At 29.6% G+C, this 21,167-nt stretch overlaps 1 protein-coding gene across 1 annotated transcript in view; it reads right to left on the bottom strand.

Moving 5' to 3' along the window:
- Positions 1-15,129, bottom strand: part of LOC142329454 (uncharacterized) — a 144,002-nt gene extending 128,873 nt beyond the window's left edge. Inside the window, exon 1 of the mRNA XM_075374102.1 lies at positions 14,821-15,129. The gene's annotated coding sequence lies outside the window, so the exon portion shown is untranslated. The remainder of the gene's footprint in view (positions 1-14,820) is intronic.
- Between the last annotated feature and the right edge of the window lie 6,038 nt (positions 15,130-21,167).

The following is a 21,167-nucleotide window of genomic DNA, read 5'->3' as shown; positions in this document are numbered from 1 at the left end:
ATTGCGCCGGGAAAGTTATACGATTTAGTCTGCCGAGCATCCTAGTATTACTAAGAAGGACGATTGTAACTAAGATTAAATGGTATCAGTGACCCGCATTCAGAAGTCATCCGTATAGAATTTCATAAAAATTGACTAATCCAATCTGAAGACATCAAGTAAAACGATAATTGATAAAAAAATAGGCTAACTCTGAATGAAATTTCTTAAATATGCGACTAAAGAAACGTAGTATTGTAATCGAATTATTTGATAAGCATAAGAATATATTAGCGACAAAAAGAAAAGAATATTTTCTGACATCCATCCCTTTATGCGGATTTGAATAACACCACCAGAAAATATCTTACCTAAAGGGCATTAAATACTTAAAATATATACCTGCCGTTTAAGTAAAATTTTGAGATACGAGACACATGGAGGATCAATATCTCCCTACCCCTTTGAATAATCGGGACCAAACTTAAACGATATTAATCTCCCAAATACAGATAAATTTATCAAATTGTTTCATTCAAATCTGTCTACCCGATCTCCATACATTAAGAAAAAAACAGGCTACTATTCATACGTATGTACCATACAGTGTTCCGGAATTTTTCAAGACTAAAATTTTGTTTTTTAATCGTTGAAACGTCAAGATAAATAATAACCCAGACGTGCAAAACTTGACGTGATCAGCACAGTTATCTTTATTTTATATAGAATATTGTAAGTTATATTTAGCCGGGAAAGTAAAACTATAATATTTGTAGAAAACAGGAAAAAGAAGTACACTTTCTAATGGAAGAAAGAAATAAAAGGGATAAATATTTTCGAATAGAAGAATCGCTTTAAACTACTGGATAAGTTAAATAGATTTATATCAGGATAATTTTTGTCTTCCCGTTCAGGAGGAAGATAATTGGAGGCCAATAGTTTAACTCCACCTCGACAGTCTCCTGTCCATTATTTTGATTCTGAATTCTAATTAACAACATATTATGATCTGGTGAAGCTATAACGTTGTATGCTGCACTTGTCTGGGCTCATCGAATAAGGTGCAAATGTTATAAGAATATTTTCTTAGAATCCAGCATCTCCTATTATTATTTGTGATTGGTGCTGATACGTCTGTCTCTCGAGAGGCGGTCCTTTTATTTCTGGTATTAAGCCCATTGATGTCCTTGCTACTGAGCGCCAATTAAATTATGATACCAAGAAGGTAGGCCAACTTACCTCTGGATGCATAAGAGAAATAGACGACCAAGGATTCCATTTATGTTAGGCCAGATGGACTGAGTCGTCCAAAGGTCCGTTACACGCATTCATTTTCCTGATGTGAGAAGTATGCAGGTGGACTTCCCTCAATCGGCATATTACACAGTTTCTTCTAGACACGTGGTGCTTTTCGAGATAGGTTGACCACATTTGGTTCGATTAATTCAGGCTTATGTCCAGAATGTAGGGCCATTGATGATGCGCGCCATGTCTTATATGTTTTTCCCAGATACGAAGCTGAACGTACCAAAGTAATTAGCGGTTACTAGGAAGAGGAAAGTATTAGAGGTAACTAGAGGTTAACTGTGGTTTTGATCTGCAAATTAATTAAAAAACCGAAAAGAAATGGAACATAGTTGCTGGCGTCCTGAGTCCTGCGGAGGATGGATGAGGGGATCTGTGCTCTTATGGATGTATAGATAGTATAGCAACCCGGGTGGCTCGGAGCCCGCCTAAGTGCTTACTTCGCCAAAATTTTTTGGCATCAAGCCTCGGCTAGCTGAGATATTCACTGTTAGGATAAAAATGGGCATGTTGAGAACTCTGTGATGGAGCTCCGGTATGAGAAGATAGGCATTGACTTGGCTCCTGGAAGCAGACCAGAGAAAGATAGGGTAGGTTTTCATTAGAAGCTTATTAAATCTGTGAATCCGTTTCTTGATTTTTGAATAAATCAAGAGGCTTTAAGTAAATTGAATTGTAGAAAAAAATTGTCGTTGTTGCTATCAATACTTGTTTTGTTCGTTTAGGACAATATTTTTAGTGTTTAAAAGACTTAGTCAAATAATTATTTGAGTGCATAGTCTAACTGAAGTTAGATATGGGGATTTTTTTTATTTGAAACCTTCGGTTTTAGAGGAAAGTGCGGAGTTCACGCTTCCGCGAATAGGTAAATTTGATAGTTGAGTGTTATAAGTTATGGTACATGGTCGTAGTTTACAAAGGCGAAGTAAGTTGTGTAAACACACTGAAGGAAATGCTTTGAACTGAAAGCTGTGGTGCGCAATCAGTTTGAGGGCGAGAAGATGTCCTCCGTTAAAGCCACTACTGGCTAGGAACGGAGGGGGTGGTGTAGCGACCAGATACGCTACGAGGTGGGATCTTCTCCCCTCGAGGGGGAATCGAGATGATGGAAATGCTTGCCCAGACACCTGCATCGGTAGCATCCTGACAGAGGCCAAACTGATGACTGTGATGTGTTGTCAGGTTTAGAGGGTCTAAAAGACAACCTCCGGTAGAGCCCTTCAGAGCCAGGAACAGAGGGGGTAATGTGGCGACCAGGATCGTCACAAGGCGCGTATCTTCCTCTACGGAGGTCAGGATCTGGCAACTTAAAGACGTTACACTTATTAAACAGATTCCCTACACGAAGAAGGAATACTTGTTACGAGTGAAGAATCAAAAAAGCTTCACGATATATCTTGAAATTTCCTGAATATTATACAAATGAATAATTCAGAAGAATTAATAAAGAAAATAGATGCGATGTAAACAATGAATGATACTGGGGAAGAATAAAACAGAGTTAAAATAAGATATTGGTTCTGGAGACAAGCTGAAACTCAGAACCACTAAATATGATTACTTCCGAATTACGAGATTACATCAAGCGTAGAAACCATATAGGAATACTATTTAAATAAAAATAAGAGGTTAATTAAAAAAATTATTAATTCTACTCCAAGTATACTATTTTTATTACCTGCATTAACTGCAAAACGCAATAAATTCTGTTAATTTGATTAATGAGAAATTACGTAATATTTTAGACTAGTTTTTTTTCAAAAATGTGCCAGAAAAGGTTGTTTTGGCGTAAAAAAAATTTTATTTTGATTCACCAAGTAGGTTTATATAGAGAAAACAGAAACTTTTATCAGTGAATAATTACGTAAATAATCGTTCAAGAATTCTGGATATAAAATATAATAAATCTATTTCGTAGATCCGAAGAATAAACCGACGCCTTAGAATTCTTGGCTTCAGTAACAGACAATGAAACCGATATTCAGTGTTATCGACATATTTGTTCTATTTTCAACTTAATTTTTTACCGAATTAAAAAAAAGTATTTTTATGTAATTTTTATGTACCGGCGAGTTGTAGTGTCTCGGCCTTTCATCCGGAGGTCCCGGGTTTGAATCCCAGTCAGGCATGGCATTTTCACACATGCTACAAATCATTCATCTCATCCTCTGAAGCAATACCTAACGGTGGACCCGGAAGTAAAAAACAAAAAAAATCTGGTTTTATGTAATAGTGTAATACTTAAACTACTAAATACTCGTACTTTAAAATAAATTCGATTATTCTAAACCCAAGTTAATTTTGTGTTGAATTATTTTTGAATTAATTTTTAAAAATTAAAACTTTTAAAAATAACAAGCATACCGTGATAAAATTCAAAGTTACTGTGGAAATTGGGAATGAAGTAATTTCCTTATTCGCTAAATTAAATTTAATTTTGCACATCAACTTCGAAATGTGTATGATATCAGCACTAAAAGTAGCAGTATGGTAACAGTCTCCACCGTATGAACAATGTTTATAACCAAAAACATTTGTACTTCTTTACATCCACCACAGCTTTGTTAAAAGGTAAGGAAAGAAATTTAAAAGATAAAATTAATGTAGGCTATTCTTTCTATCTGGAAAAAAATCATTATTTTCATTATTATACACATAAATCCAGTAGCAGAAAAACGTATTATTAATAAATTATTTGCATCTTTTATTAATATTTATTACGTGTAATTTATGTCCTCGTTTCGGAAATGTATATATATATATATATATATATATATATATATACATATTAATAAAGCTGTTGTATAATTTATTAAAAATATTCGAATTACACAGATCATTAAAAAAAAATCAGATTTATAATTAGTAAAACCTTATGTTATATCAACAATATTTCGTAATTTTATACAGGAATTTTTTTTACACCGATTCCAGTTTTCTAATACTTTGTTCTAGTTTCGAAACGTAAAGGAAAATCTAAACCGGTTAGAGTGAAACATAATACAATAACTTTACGGTACATTTTTTATCAACTATGACAAATAGTCTAATTATGTTGCATTTTATAAAGTACAGTATTTATGTAACAAATTGATGAATATACCACCATAAATTTACGTAATTTATAAACATAAATCTCTAACTGTAACTTTATACAACATAGGTTGATCAAATATAATGCACAGTAAAATTTCATAACTGGCCGAGCTCAATTATTGTCATTGTAGCTCAGCGTTGCCAATAAATTCGTTTTATTTCGTTTTTTCTTCTTTTTTATTCATTTGATTGTAAACTATTCTACATAATAATTAAAATTATTTTACACAATTATATAAATTTACGTAAAATCTTATTTAAAATAGTTAAAAAGCTGTAATCGATTACTGTTAAAACCCTACCAAAACAACTCATGTCCTTTCGTAAATCTGGACCCCTTTCCAGCGCAATTACCATCAGTTAGTACTAATGGGGCAATATTATAGTGGTAAATTAGCCAAAATTTGTTGACATCCATTGCGTACCGATTTACACCAAAATCGTTCATCCTTGGATGTATTTGCAGTATCACGCCCGCTCCCGTACTATATGTTTATTTGTCTGATCAGATACTAGTAATGTAGTATCTCAAACTATTAATTTCTTCCGATCAAGTAGATGACTCGGTATTATAATGATTTTCTGAAAAGTATATCGTGGCCGATGAAAAATTGAGTAGTGACGTTGAAAATTCAGTTCTATTCTAATTTAACTAATTTATTCTTCAAAGAGCGGTTGCGATGTTTTCCTGGTCTCCCTTTCATTGTGACATCCCGGTACGTACATAGAATTATGGAGAATTCCATAGCATAGAGCAGGGGGAGTCTACAACTTGCTTCCTATCTAGTAAAGGAAAGCAACTAAGACGAACTGTCCAGAAAATTGCTATAGATGTGTAGATGATAATATATACGCAGTTATGTTCAAATAAATCACCCAGTGAACGATCCAGAATATTTATTCGCAGACTTCTGTTGGATGGGTGGATTCTGATGTTATTTTCTCATTTGATAGGCTGGCGAGGGTCTTTTGTGCATCTGGAGACGGATTGCGGCAAGTTCCGTTTGAAAAGGCTTTTAACTGATCCATACCTATTATGGTTAACTTAATTTGCAAGGTATCTGGGAATGTGAGGTTATATGAAAACATCCCGTTTGAGAGTTTACTTTTAGTGCATGCTTAGGTGTAACTGTATGTCTATCTTTTCACATCATTTAGTAAGTATAAAGTGCATCAAAATTTAAAAAAAATCTATTTATTCTTTGTGTTTATTTTTGTATTTCTTAACTGAATTAAAATAGATAAAAGTAATCTTAGTATGATTATTTATAATAATAATTATTAATTTTTAATTAATATTTTAATATTTTGTATTGCGTATGTAAAATCTTGTTCTGGTAATTCTTAGTTTAAATGTGTATATGTCGTCTCGTGTGAAGAAAAATCAAACACTCGAGCGGAGAACGAAGTTTTTTTATATTAGGAGTATTTCTAACATTTTACCTTCATATTATATACCTCAAAGACCGTTGACCAAACGTATAATATACTACCTCTGTTTTTTAACGAAATAAAATTACTTTTCTCTCATTTTATTTAGTGTGACATAAAAAATTTACTGTTTACAAAATTAAAATTAATTTTTAATTAATAATTAATAATATTACATACATTATATACTCATATATATATATATATATATATACAATCAAGATGTAATTTTATAAATTAGTAAAACTACAATTCACCGACTTATGAACATCATAAATCATTACGATACGGTTAATTTTTGAAATCTAGTCTCAAATTACTTCTATAGAATTTTGTACATTACAAAGATAATAGTTGTTATTTATTCCCGCCTAAAAGTGGGTGTAGTCATTTTTAAATAAATTACTACATAACGCTTCCGTCAAATGGTAACTGTGATTTTAAATAAGCGATATAGGGGTTATTATTTGCACCGAAAATTTGTAACAGAAGAGTTATAAATAGTTAGTTTCAAAAATTATTCTTAAATTCATAATAAAACTATTTTCAATCAACTTTATCTTATTTTTTTTATTTATACATTGTTTCTTAATTGCGAGTTATTAAAAGGAATAGTTGGATAAAATATCAATAGCAAAGTTATCTGAAAAACGTTTAATTTATAATTACAATATAAATAGAAATGCGATAAAAAAATAAATATTAAAACATTGACTCAGTAATAAAAGTAAAATAATAAAAATACAAGAATAATTATGTTATGAATTTCTATTTTCATTCAATTAATTTCTATAAGTAAAGTAAAAGGTTTTAAATAAAAAAATAATAGAAAATTATAAATGAGACTATAATTAAATGTTTAATCATTAATTAAAAAACATCAAGTACGGGAGCATAAATTATAGAAATTTAAAAACAGCCTGTTTAGTATTCCAAACCACATCTTCAAATTAAAAATTAATAATAATTAAACAAATATTAAGTAGGTTTTTTTAGGTCTGTATCATGTCAGCGAAAATATTATTACTAAATATTAAAGAAAAAAAAACAGTATTTTAAAGATACATTATTTTAACGTAAAAGTTCAAACTGTACATTTTAAAATTAATATAATTTTTATAAAGGCTAGAATGATAAAACTTCGAAAATATTAGTACCCTTTAGTACTTAATACAGATCAAATTTCATCCAAAAGTCCCAGGTTCGAATACCGGTCAGGTATGGTATTTTTCAAACGCTGCAAATTCCTATTTTCATATTCCCATTTATTTAGTCAGCTATTACTTTTCAGTATAGTTGTCTTTATTGGAGGGCTTTTTTCTTTTATTACACCCCTAAGGCAACCGGCTCCCGCCGTTTAGACATTACTCGGTCGCCTCAGAGTGCCGTGGCAGCAGTATCTACCCTCCCTATGTTACCCCCACCAGAGGGTTTTCCCAACAACCTATGAGGCTCCCCCCGAGCCTCATAGGGGCACGCCGATCTCCTCTTCCGGACAGCCGACGTGCCCTTCCGCTAGAGGGCTGCCCTCCCCGGCCTTAACCTACACACTCCAGACATGTCTTACTCATATCCTTCGCGATCAGTGCCCGCTGCACACCTTGAGGTCCCCCATGTCATCATCAGGGAACTCCGACCCACCCACTCTTGCATGTGAGCAAGCCAAAGCACCGTAGACATAGAAGCTGCCTCCCTGACCCTGAACGTTTCGTATCCCCTATGTATACATAACGTTACTGTTCCACATGGTGCTACTACTCTTATTCTGGGTATGACGGGCCATTTCCCATTTGAAGCCGTACAATACTACACTATTATAATACTAAACTTTATTGGAGGGCTATTATTTATTTGTTATTTTGTAAAAAAAAGTGTTGTAAACAAGATTACTGTAGACCTATTGCGAATTAGGAGAGAGGAAAGTATGATTTTTTTTTAAGATATATTCACTTATACATCATTTTAGTGCCTATTTTTACTGTACTTGTACTTCATTTTAGTTATTTTTAATGTTAGTGGGACTATAAAAGAATGTAAACATGAATCGACTATCAGCTCTTTAGACGATGATGATGAGAGTGCGTCTTGCGGGAACTGTTTACTAACCTCTTGAAAATGTGGGTCCCTGGCATCATCAAGCAGAGACCCAAGGAAACTATCTCGCAAGATCTTAATTAGAGATGATATTGCTGCCAATTAACGAGAGGTACAAGCGATAGCGAGGGTGAAATTATGGACTTGCAACAGGATTTCGTTGCATAACTCAAAAAGGATTAGTCGTAGAATGTTGAAAGTTTGAATATATTACTGTTGTAGCATCAAGTTGTGCTTCTCCCCTTTTGCAATCGACTAAACCAAAAGTGTTCAAAAAAGCCCAAAATCCAAAATAATTTGGATTCTGAACTTTTTCTTAACTACAGTAATACGCTCTCATTGAGAGTTTTTCAACAATATATAATAAGTGGTACTTATTTTAATGGGTTCCAGCGTTAAAACCAAATAAAAGTTTAATTAATGAAATATTTGAATCTTACAAGGGGAAGGCACATCGGTTCGAATCCGACTTCTTCTCCTTTTTTTCTTTTAATTTAAATATATTAATAATTACTAATCTGTGATTATAAAAAAAAAATTTACAATAAATAATAATTCAGTAATAATAAAAAAAAAATGAAAAAAATCAGAAGTTATTAGTGAATTAAAATGTTATGTACTTTTCATTTTAATTCAAAATATTTACAGAGGTTAATAATTATTAATAAATCAATATATTTAAATTTTAAAAAAAGTTAACAAAAATTTATGTATATGAAGTCGGATTCGAGACGTTCTTACTTACCCCACATCACTACTTGAGTGGCGTGAAACAAAATTAATCTATAAACTAATATAAAATGCTGATACGGACACCACAAAAAATGTGATGCAGTGTGGTGTCCACCGCAATGCAATTGTGTAACTTGTCCACTTCATTAAAGAATCTTTTCTTTTTTTTTTTAATCTCCGGGACTACCGTTAGGTATTGCTTCAGAGGATGAGACGAATGATTTGTAACCTGTGTGAAAAATGCCATGCTTGACCGGGATTTGAACCCGGGACCACCGGATGAAAGGCCGAGACGCTACCATTCGCGCTACGGAGGCCGGCACTTTATTAAAGAATAGGAGGATCGTATATCATTTTCAAATGAAATAAGTTTAAATGAAGTGCAGAAAAAAATGGGTATATGTAATTTAATAGGTGTACAAAGAAGTCATGCGGTGTCCACATCAGAATTTTTAATTTTGAGTGAAATGTAATATCAGGTTTATGATAAAGTATTAACCATGATAATATATAAAAATAAATAAATAAAAGTGACAGTGTTAAAAAAAAAAAAATGAAATTTCGGTAAGAATAAAAGAAATTTATAGAAAAGTATAGATAAAATTCATTTAACTTATGTATATGAAACTGATGTAAATAAAGTACACATTAGAATAAGCTCCATTATTGGTGATCTTTGTTGTTTAGTACCGACACTGAAGAAGCTTGGCGTAGCACGTCCTGCTAATAAGCTCTTATTTGCACTGCAATAAGGTAATGTTTTTCCCTTCTAATAAAAAGTTATTTCTCTTTTTAGTTACAAAGAAAAGTTTAGTTTTCTGAAATCAGAACAAAAGTTGTCCTATAAAAGTTGATAATTCTTTATCTTCATTTACAACACTCTTTTTTTTAATCAGATCTTACTTATTTACTGCCACAGCATCAAATTTTGCTTGGAACTGAACAAACAAGCATTTAATTATGGTTATTTATTATTTTGTTCGATGTCAATAATGTATTTTAATATTCAAATATTCTGTAATGCAACTGTTGTCGTATCTATTCTAGTTTTTTTATTAAGATTATTATTCTTAACCGTAATTTGATACTTTAAATAAATAAATATTACGATTTTCCATACCTCTGTAGATATCATTTTGCCAATTCACTCTTGCGCTTGAAACGGTTTGCTAACGATATGACATAAAAAATATAAAAGGTTTCTATCGTCTGATGTTTGTCCTTGACTGATTATCACAGCAATAATAATATTTTGTAGTGGGTTGCTATGAATGCTTGTCAAGGAAAACTACAAATTCAACACAAAAATATTCTAGATATCTATTTTTTTGTTCATTTCTGTGCAATTTATTAAATTATTTTTTTCTTTTATTTTATCTTGTAATTTAATTATTCTCATGTCATCTCTTTGTCGCATGTTAAAATTGTTAGTCGAAGTAATTAAGTAAAAAACAAATGCAAGAGGTAAACCAAAAATATAATCCGGATTATGGAAGTTAGGATCGAAAATTTTACGTAGAATTAAAAAAGAGAATTTTAATAAAAATATTTAATAAAAAAGGAATCACACACATATATATGTATAATTGCTAATCGGGAACGGCTTTCCTACGCTTCTTCCATTGTAGTATACAACCTTGCATCAAATCTCATTCCGTATCAAACATTCCTCTTAGCAATCATTCCAGCCGGAGTTTAAACTATAATAAGCTTAATAATTTTACTGTAGATATAGTAAAATATTTTTTAAATTTATGGAATTTTTTACAATTATTTTATTCTCTTTTCACCCTATCCCCTACAGAGAGTTTTTATTTATTTGTTTTCTTTTAGTCTTTCATTTAATTGGTTTCATACGTGTTCCGTGCTCATCTTTTATCCTCAATATATATATATTGCATTCAACATCATCCATATTTTTGTTTTATAAATTCTAAGCTTTTTTTATCTACAAGTTTACTTACTGCATGTACTTATATGACAAATTAACTAAAGATGGAAGTATTAATATAAAGCCTAACTAACAAAAATAAAGCTTAATAAAAAAAATACAAAAATTAAAAAATAAATAAATAAAAAATTTTAAACAAAAAAAAAACTTTTTTTAAATTACAAAAATAAAGCTTAACTTGGTTCGTTTGTTTACACGATTCTGCCACAAATTTCTTTTAACTTCTATTCGTCTTAAGACCTCTTCATTTGATACTTTATCAACTTACCTAATTTTCAACAACTCCCAGTAAACCGCAGCATTCTGTTCTTATCTTTTCTGTTTTTTTTTTTTCTATTTTCCATGCTCATTATTAATAGGGCTACACTTTGTAGAAACATTTTAAATAATATCTTTAAAATTCTTACATCTAAATTTGATACTAACAAAGTTTTTCTGAATGACAGCAACTTGCTTATCTCAATTTTCTTTTGATCTCAAAGTTTATTCCTTCATCTTTATAATTGTATTCCCTAAATAGCAAAATTTTCTTGTTTCTGGAACACTAAGTTTTATTTTTTTCTCATTATCCTCCTTTCTATCGCATTTCATTACCTTTGTTTTATTATTATTTATATTATTGTGTTATTTATCATATATTAAAAAGTTAAAGTTTTACTCGAACTAAATATTCATCTACATAAAAATCCAAAGAAATGAATAACAGTAGTTTTTTTAATAAATACAGTAAAATAAAAGGGAGTGATCTGATATCATCACACCTTAATCGATTTTAATTTCCCCTACTATTACAATTCAAAATTCAATCTTATAAAGATTCAAAAAGTGGATTGATGAAAGGAAAATAAAAATTTAAAAACCCTCTTGAAGAAAATACTTAATTTTGAACCTTCTCCAAATTACTTCTCGCATAATAAAATGAAATACAACAGTTTTCTGACCGCCCTTTTCTAATAATAATCACTATAATTTCTGGATGCTTGAAAAAAAGAATTATCCAGCCTCATAAATTCTCTGCGATGAAAGTTACAGTCGTAGCTCTCTCTTCTATCTGTTTTTTCTTCTTCTAAAAATATCTGGTAAACCGATTTGTAGTAATGGACGTTATAGCAAAATTGTTGAACAAATTTTCCGTGATCGACTTACTTTTAATCTGATGACTTAATGTTGAATGGGGAAAAAAGGTTCATCGATTAATGATCGACGTACTAACTAGGTAATGATTTCGCTTAAAAAATTTTAACTTTTTATTTATAGATTAAATCATCATAAAAGTAATGACTAGTGGAATTTTTTTTCTGGGCGAAGAATCTTAAGTTTATAATCGACCAGAAACAGGAAGAATTACATTCAGTAAAAGGTGCCAGTCCATTATTGTTTAATATTATAGTAAATTTTGATAAATTTATATTGGAAACTATTAAACACTTAAAAAAAATAGCTAAAAACAGAAAAAATACAGATGGACATATTGCGAAAGATAATGTCATGTAAATGGAAAATCTCTCCATTGAGAGAATCTCTCCTATGAGTATATTATCACCAATAAATGCTTCTGAAATCAAAGCAGGAGAAGCTCTGGAATCAAGGATAAATTTATTAATATTATCCTAAGAATTAAAAAAATCCTTAAAATATGGCTTCTCAATACCTTGAAAAATGAGAGAAAAGGAATCGGCCAATTTTTATAATCTACTCGACCTAATATCCTTTCTTGACCTAATATCCTTTCTTACCTAAGCTTAAAAACGATTTTTTAAGATCTTATTAATGAATAGTGAGCTCGACTTTGATCGTACAATTGCAAGCAAATATTACTGTTGAACTATTATATATTTTTACTTTCCCGTCTAGCGCTACAGCAGAGCTATAGATGTAGAAGGGAAAGTATTGTAATCGGTCCAATTTGAACATATGCGGTTTTCACCGGATCTTTTCGTTTTACACCTAAGGAACCCAAAAAACCGAAGGAAATTTTCCGGATCTCCAGAACTACTGGACCGATTTTGATCAAACTTTATCAGATTACGTCTGCATGTAGGGCATTGACGCCATTAAATTTTCAACTTAAAAGGTCAAAGGGGTGAGGCTGTAGAGCGAGGTCACCTTCGGTAACTCGAGATTTCGCCTAATTATGGTCTTATTTTTCTTAGGCACATTGGTTAACAATTAAAAAAGTAATAATATTAGGAAAAAACTTTCAAAATCATACCCCCACCCCAAAAAGAAAACTCTAAATTAGTGTTTAAGTGGATATACTGCGTCAATCAATATCCCCGTCAATCATATATATAGTAAATACTGTCATCAAAAGAAGCGCTAGTGTAACACTGACGTACAGATGTACAAAAAAAATTATATTTAAATAAAATTATAAATATTTTAAATTGTTGTGTGTGTATGTGTGTGTAAGCTGTGCATTAGAAAAAAAACTGCGTAAGGGAAAGTCCTTCAACTGTGTCGTCAATTTTTTGATAATAAATAATAATTAATTTGAAAACTTTTTTATTTCATTAAGTATAAAATTTAGAGAAGAATCGTTTCATTATTTCTATTATCTCTGTAAAAAAAATTAAAATATGTAAAAAATAAAATTTTGCTGGTAGATATTATGTCACAGTAAGTAAACACATCTTATGTCGTAAGAAGGCTCATGTGTACATAAATAATAAATAAAACAAGATTTTCTGCGCATTAACATATTACATTACTATTTTAAAATAGATAATAGTGTTTGTTTCTTTTAAAATAAACGCCCACATAAATACCGTGTGAGAAAAAAACAGAAAAACAATACATCATTAAATATAATCTGCAGATTGCACATACGGTAAAGTCATAATAAATTAAAATGTAGTTTTTTTTTATATGATTAAATTACAAACATAATTAGAATGTAAAAATAAAATTCGTATAATTAAAGTAAATAAATTATGCAAATAAATTATTCGTCTGGAATTTTAACTTAATACTTTTAATAACAATTACTAAACTTCGAGACATTACTAAACGTATTAACTAAATATTTTTCCTATTTAAAATAAAGTTGTGAATAGGGTAAATCAGAATAATTTAAACATTACGGTATACAAACGGTAGTATAAGTTTATCACCAACTATTATCTCTGTGTATCGCTTTTGTATTCCAATGCAGCCCGCAAATTTCAGATTCTAATCTTATGTAATAAACACATACACACACACAGGTGAAGGTGATTAAAATTTTGTAGATTGATTCATGACTAGTTCATATTTTACCGAAAATACTTTGTTTTAATTATTATCAGTGCATTAAAAAATTTGACACCTGGATTGGGTGTTTCCATGAGTTATAATAGGGTGAAATTTGAAAATACCTCTCTTAATATTTTATTTTGCTAATTAAACACTGAAATATTTATTTAAATTCTCATAGATTCGTTTCTAAGGTTATTAGTTACCGTACTTTCAAAATAAAAGCCCTGCGTCAATAGTAGCCCTGTCATTACAAGGAGCACTAGTGTAGCACTGACGTACAGCTATACAAAAAATATTATATTTAAATAAAATTATAAATATTTTTAATTAAGTTGTGTGTGTAAGCCGTGCATCAGGAAAAAACCGCGTGACGGGAAAATCCTACAACTGTGTCGTCATAAATTAACGTGCATTTAGTTTTCTGAGTTGATTTCTTTGAAAGTAATGATTTTAAGTACACAGTCAGACCCTTTAGTGGAATAATGATTTAGTGGGCTTGGTGTGACGATATGCAACATTATATCCAGTTCAGTGAAGAAAACAATGGATAACCATTTAACTAATACTTCTATTAGTAACTTGATAAGCGATGCTTCTTAATCTTGAGAATTTTTCGTGAAAATATATTTCTCCGTTCATATAATATTATAGCCTACTTCAGACTATATTCTTAGACTCAAAAAAAAAAAAAAAAAAATACAAAACGTAAGCAAAAATGTTTGTTTACTTTTTAAATTGAAACGGATCTTATATTACTGGGGTACTAAAAATGTTTCTAACTTGTTACGAGTAAAAAGATAAATAATAATTACGGAGTAACGCGATAATAAAAAAGTAAACTTCTTTCTCTGATTTTTTTAATAAAACAATTAATAAAAAAAACTTTTGTATAATTAATTATGATTAAATTGTTAAATTCTTGTAAAAGAATAATTTGACTAAAACAATTATAATAGAAAATTTTAATGATAACTAAACAATTTGTTTTTTCTTACCTTTATAAAAAAAATAAGCGCCAAGCCAGTATTATAATGATGACCTACAAGAACCACTGATAAATAATAAAACAGCTATTAGTTGATAAATTACAGCCAGTATGCATCATTAATGTAACGTAAAAAATACTACTGTTTAAAACAATAATAATAGTAGTACAGTTTTTGTTAGCGCATCGTACACAATTATATTTAAAAAAACACACATATTAATTCACAATGGAATTTGTTATTAGTTCGCAGTTCGCGAGCGATTTCAGAATAACTTGTAAAGCTGAGGTACACTAACTGACTGTCGGATAACAGCCCGCGGGTATTAAGCCCCGTTATACAGGTCTCCCCCCACTCTAGTTACATCACTAACGTAGGAGACAAGCGGACATCAGTTTCCATAGCCGTGAATCTTCTTCTTGAATATCGATGGTTTAATTCTATTCAGCACATTTAGTGCCCCCAGGAGTGTAACACAAAATTTAAAAAAGCAACGTATACTCTTAACCTATTTATTGCTATTCGATGATGTTTCTGTTCTTTTTTTACGTACAACAAAGAAAAACTTTTATATTTTTACAGCTGTGTGTAATAAAACGTTATTCATGAACTTTAACTATGCGTAGAAGAGGGTCACACACACACGTTTAGTTGATGCTTTTAATTTTTCGTATTTTTGTTCTCCTGTAATTCCAGAATAGTACTAATTTTCACTGAAAAAAATATCGAACTATTCATCTTAATTGAACGTATATCACTGAGCACACAAATATTTGAAAAAGTAAAATGGTAGATCGTAGACCCCCCTATTGCTTTTCCGAATTTTAAAGTCAGATTATTTAAAATTCATTAAAGGAAATATTATATCAAATTAAGGTGCTTGAAAAGCACGTTCTGTAAACATATTATGAATTAAAAGTCTGATGAGGACACCACATGACTTCCTTGTACACCTATTAAATTACATATACACATTTTTTTTAAATGAAAAGTACATAAAATTTTATTTCATTAATAACTTCCGATATTTTTTCATAATTTTTTTTTTTATTGTTATTGAATTATTATTTATCGTATTTTTTTACAGTCAGAGTTTAATAAATCAATATATTTAAATTTTAAAAAAGTTACAAAAAACATGAGATGAAGTCTGATTCGAAGTGATGTTCCTTCCCCTTATAAGATCCAAATATTTCATTAATTAAATTTTCATTTGGCTACAACTCTGGAACTGATGGAAATAAGTATCAGTTATATATAGCGTTGAAAAGTTCTCAATGAGGACTTATTACTGCAGTTAAAAAAAGTCCAAAATCCAAAACAATACTTCCTTTAAATACTTCCTTTACTTCGTACAAGGAAGTAAAAAGTAATTAAAGTTTAAAATATACATTCAGGTAAATTTTTTTCAGATATTTTTCATGTGATGAACCTAACAGTGAGTTAATTGACACACAGAATACTATGGATTAAATGAATTTTTTTTTTTTTTTTTATAATAAATAAGAGTAAAACAAAGTTAATGAGATGGGATAAAAGGAAAAAAGTGTGAGTCAAATGTTAAAGTAGACAAAAATTACATACCACGAATTAAAGAATCTTGTTATTTGGATGGTGAAATCACAGTGGATGGATAATAAATATAAGGACAATGTTAAAAGCACTTTAATGAACAGAAAGAGAACTTTTATGCAGAAAATTATTACTAACAAACATATATTTAGAGTTTGAAAGAAATTTTTGAAAATAGTTTATGGATGTGTACATTTTATGGTAGGTAACAATAAAGCTAGAAAGGCAAAGAATCATAATTTTTGAAATGTTATATTGTAGAAGAATGTTAAAAATTAATTGAGTTGACATAATTTGAAATGAAGACTTATTACCATGAATAGAAGAAAGAAACTGGCATAAAATTCTTAATAGAAGAAGAATAAATTAGTATATTACCTTTAAGGTACTCCAGGGTTTATTAATTTAGTACTGGAGAAAAGTAGAGAAGAAAATAGAGGGAGAGACAAAAGGAAGACATAATCTTCCTGGCCAAAGGAATGGCCTTTGCCTTCTTTGGTGCAGACTCCCCACTTGCAACTTATTGTTTGGATTGTTCCTTAGTCTCAGGCATGTAGTGGTGTATCTATGTTTCGTCTGCAGTGATGAAACAACATTTTAAATCCGTGGATTTTATTGAAACAGCTGCAAACTGCTCATAGAATTCTTTACATTATTTCACGTTTGATAGATTGTGAACAATCGCTGCACCCATTTTGCAGGTAAAATTTTCATGTAAAAGTGTTGATGTAAAATACTATGCACACATTCATTCAAGATAACTACAGCACTAGCAATTTCACTCTTCTGTCATCCACACCGTATCATGACTTTTAGCAATCATTTCTAGAATAGGACCTCAACAGGGCATCCAGAACATTTGGCGTCACTTGTGCTCACAAGACCAGTTCAAAAATTTTTAGACCACTTATAAACATTGTTCTAATCAATGATGTACTTTTGCCATAATATTTATCAAGTTTTTCTTTAATCTCCTGAAGTGATTTGCCCTTCTTAAAGTAATGTTTAATCTACATATGAAACTCTCTTTCATCCTTTTTTCAGAAAACACTCGACTTTCTCGAGTAAAATGGATGCCTAACATAGATAAATTAACTGATCAGTTTGAAACTTGGTTTGCATTCTTCCAAAAAGTACAACTAGCTGAAAATCCCCATGATATGCACTAGTGATGCTAACTCTCAGACTTTGCTGGATTTTTCAAACCACCTTCGTACTGGTTTATGAAATGGTTTATTTTGTACTGGTCTGTGATTTACTACTTCATGGTAAATTGGGTTTTGATACACTGGTTCAAAATATTTACTTCCATGATGTATTACTGGTTTATGAATACAAATTGGTTGCTTATGGTTCAGTTCATGATGTGTTTTATTGGAAAGTTCATGAATCTCTGGATCATCATGAACTGGTTGTACTGATTGGATTGTATGGGTTAGTTGGACTTATTGGACTAGTTTATGGTGGTAAGATGGTTTGTGTGGAATACAAAATGGTTTTTCTTTGGGGTGTATAAGGAAATGAAGTTCTTGTGGTACATAGTTTCTCGCCTCAAGTGTTACAGTTATCTATTGATCTATATACTTTTCAACTTTTGTAATCCAAAGTGTTTTTGTTGAATAATGATTCAACAGTAATAATTCAAACTAGTGAATAATGACTCATTGGTACTCTGTTAAATGTGCGGAGAACATTTAATTCTATAATTTTTTTATTCTGATTTTGGGACATTGATAGTGTTGCTGAAAATATATTTTCAGATATCACTCAGCAAAATTTTCAGTAACACCACTCAAAATTCAAATTGGTCTAAAAAAAAAATTAAATTAAGAAAATAATTTTCTTTAACATAAATTAAATAAAGTCGTTGCTGTAACTTCTTTCAGTTATATCAACTTTACTCTGTGGAGTATGGGAATGTTTTATTACTTTCAAATGTAATTTAAACTGTAACTTCAAACATGTTTAATATTGTTCATGTAACTTTAGATACTAAATAATTATACAACTCTATAATACAATCCTACAAATTTTAATTATGATAAATAAAAACTTTACTTTAAAAATATAATTAAATATAAAAACAAAGAGTTTTGAAAGTTATTAAGTCATTATGTATATATATATATATATATATATATATATATATATATATATATATATATAAGTTAACCTAACATTATATAATTTATAGATAATATCTGTAATTATAATGACTATTTATATATGTAATTTTTAACTGAAATTTTTTCATTGGCATTCTTGTTTAAAAAAACAAGTCCTCTGGATTTATTATTGGTCTTTATTTTATATCCTTTTTTCATTTTTCTCTACTGTACTAAATATAACATACACTTTTCTATGTATTAGAAAATAATCATTCAAGTTGACTACATTACTTTAAAATAGTCCACTTTAGAATGTACAGGATCAAAATTAAATAATAAAATGAGTTTTTAATAATTTCATAAAATATTTATTATTTTCATTTCTAAATTATACTATTTTATAACAGACAGCTGAATACCTGATCACAGTTTGCCAATTGGTCTGGTCCAATCAGATTAATCCATTTATTTTATAATAATATTATTAAAATAGAATTCATTCTAAGATGTTATAAGTAGTAATGATTAAATAATATTAAATTGTACAGAACATATCATTATACACAATTAATTAAATTATATTACATTTTTACTATTATTAACATTAATTTATAAATTGGGTAATAATATATAGTAAGGGCAACTTAATTTTATTTTATTTTTTGTTATTTGATGATTTGAAGCACTTCTCCACTTTTATTTCTGTTACAATAATTTTTTCTACTTACTTCATATACTGTAATCTTTACAACAAAAACTTTTTACCATCTTCAGTTTCCTTATTATTAAATTATCCTACTCGGGTAGGTATGACCTATAAACCAAATTCTTTTTTTTCTTCTAGGTAATTTGCTATGAATTTTTTCTATGACATTTTGTATTTTTAACTTTGCCAAATCTTTAGCTACCCAGTTATCAAGGTTTTACCATAAACCACTACTCTCTACAATTATTTAAAAAAAATGTTTTTCTAATTCCTAGATTCATAGTTGATATCAATTAAAAGGTTTTCTGTATGAAGGCATCCTTCATTTTCCTTTGGTATGCTTTTAATGTCTTCCTTACATAATCATCCTCTGTAATTTTAATTCTTACGTAAAAAAGATTTTTAAGTTCAAGAGTAAAATGTTACTCATTTTAATTCACCATTATCTTCCTTTTTCTTACATTTCATTATCTTTATTTTACTTTTACAAATTAAAATTTAATTTTTCATTATCAATGCATCTTTAATAATCAAGTTCAGTATTTCTTCAGATACATTTTCAATCTCAGCTAAAAGACATAAGTATACCTTAACATCTTTACTTCTCTTTGAATTGTTACTCCACTCCCAAATTTTCTTTCAGAACTTTCATTGTCTTTTTTATATGCAAGTTGAAAAGCAACAAGAACATATTTCACCCTCATCTTACTCTTTCCTTCTCTAGATCTCTTTTTTTTTGTCTTACTTTAATCACAAAAACCTAATTTTTACACAAATTATAACTCATTTTTCTACATTTTAGTTCTAAATACCTGACATTTTTTTTAAATATTTCACTTCTCTTTATTAAATGCCCTCTTAAGATCTGCAAATCTTATGAATATATCTTCTTTTTCTTTAGCCTGAGTTTCAAAATTAATCTAAGAATTAAAATCACTTTTATTGTACCTTCCTCTCTCTCTTGTAACATTTCACATAGACGTGAATGAAGAGAAAAAAATTTGATGTGATATTTGTATTATTTTCTTTTATGAATTTTACAGGAAGTTGATGAATTTTAAGTAAATACAAGTCAGTAATACTATGCATTTTGCATGTCAGTAAACTATGTAAAAGCAGAAAAGAACATAGCATAGGTTTGATAGCATGTAATATTTTGTCTTACAAGTTGTGAAACCATTAGCTTATTTTTGTAATATTTTGATGTCAAACTTTGTTGAGAATTTTATAAAATCTTTACATTTTTTTAAAAACTAAAATATTAGTTCCTTTTTTTAGCCAAAGCGAGCAGCTGCCTCATTATGACCTTGGTGTTCCTACTTCACTGTCTTCAGTACTTGCTTGAGGGCATAATCATCCATTTTAATGCTAAATTAAATTTTATTATTATTAATTAATTATTATAAATTTTAATTATTATTAATTTTATTATTATTAATTAATTAATTAATTTATTATTAATGACCTTGGAGCAAATGCCATACAAGTTTATAAAAGCATTACCTTTTACTATAAAAGTGGGAATTGCACTTCATGAATGAAGAGCTTGCAAGAAGAAACAGAAAGAAAAACTTATTCATAGACTACTGGGTATTCATGTAAAAACTCATTCCTACATTAAGCCTGTAAGTGTTAGTAGGAGCTGAACTCTGATCTCCTGGATCCGTACTCTGATCAGCAAGTAAGAGTGTAGTTTTACCCAAATGCAAAAATATAGTAATATGTTTTCATAATCTTGTACATATATTTGTAGCACTCTTTTGTAGAACAGCTGTCTGGATTTTAATTCAAATCAGTAGAATATAAATCATTAGGTTTTAATGATAAAGGTATACTGTAGTACTTCAATTGCATAATGACTGACGGATAAAAAGAAAAAGAATGTTTACACGGTTAAAAACTCATAAGTGGAATATCAACTTAAAATGCTATAAAGAGGATTTTAAGAAAGTATTAAGTTTCAGAACAGT

The sequence above is a fragment of the Lycorma delicatula genome, chromosome 8 (genome assembly GCF_047948215.1).
Source record: "Lycorma delicatula isolate Av1 chromosome 8, ASM4794821v1, whole genome shotgun sequence".
NCBI lineage: Eukaryota > Metazoa > Arthropoda > Insecta > Hemiptera > Fulgoridae > Lycorma > Lycorma delicatula.
The sequence above is the reverse complement of the archived record's forward strand: the minus strand, read 5'-3'. Positions and strand labels throughout refer to the sequence as shown.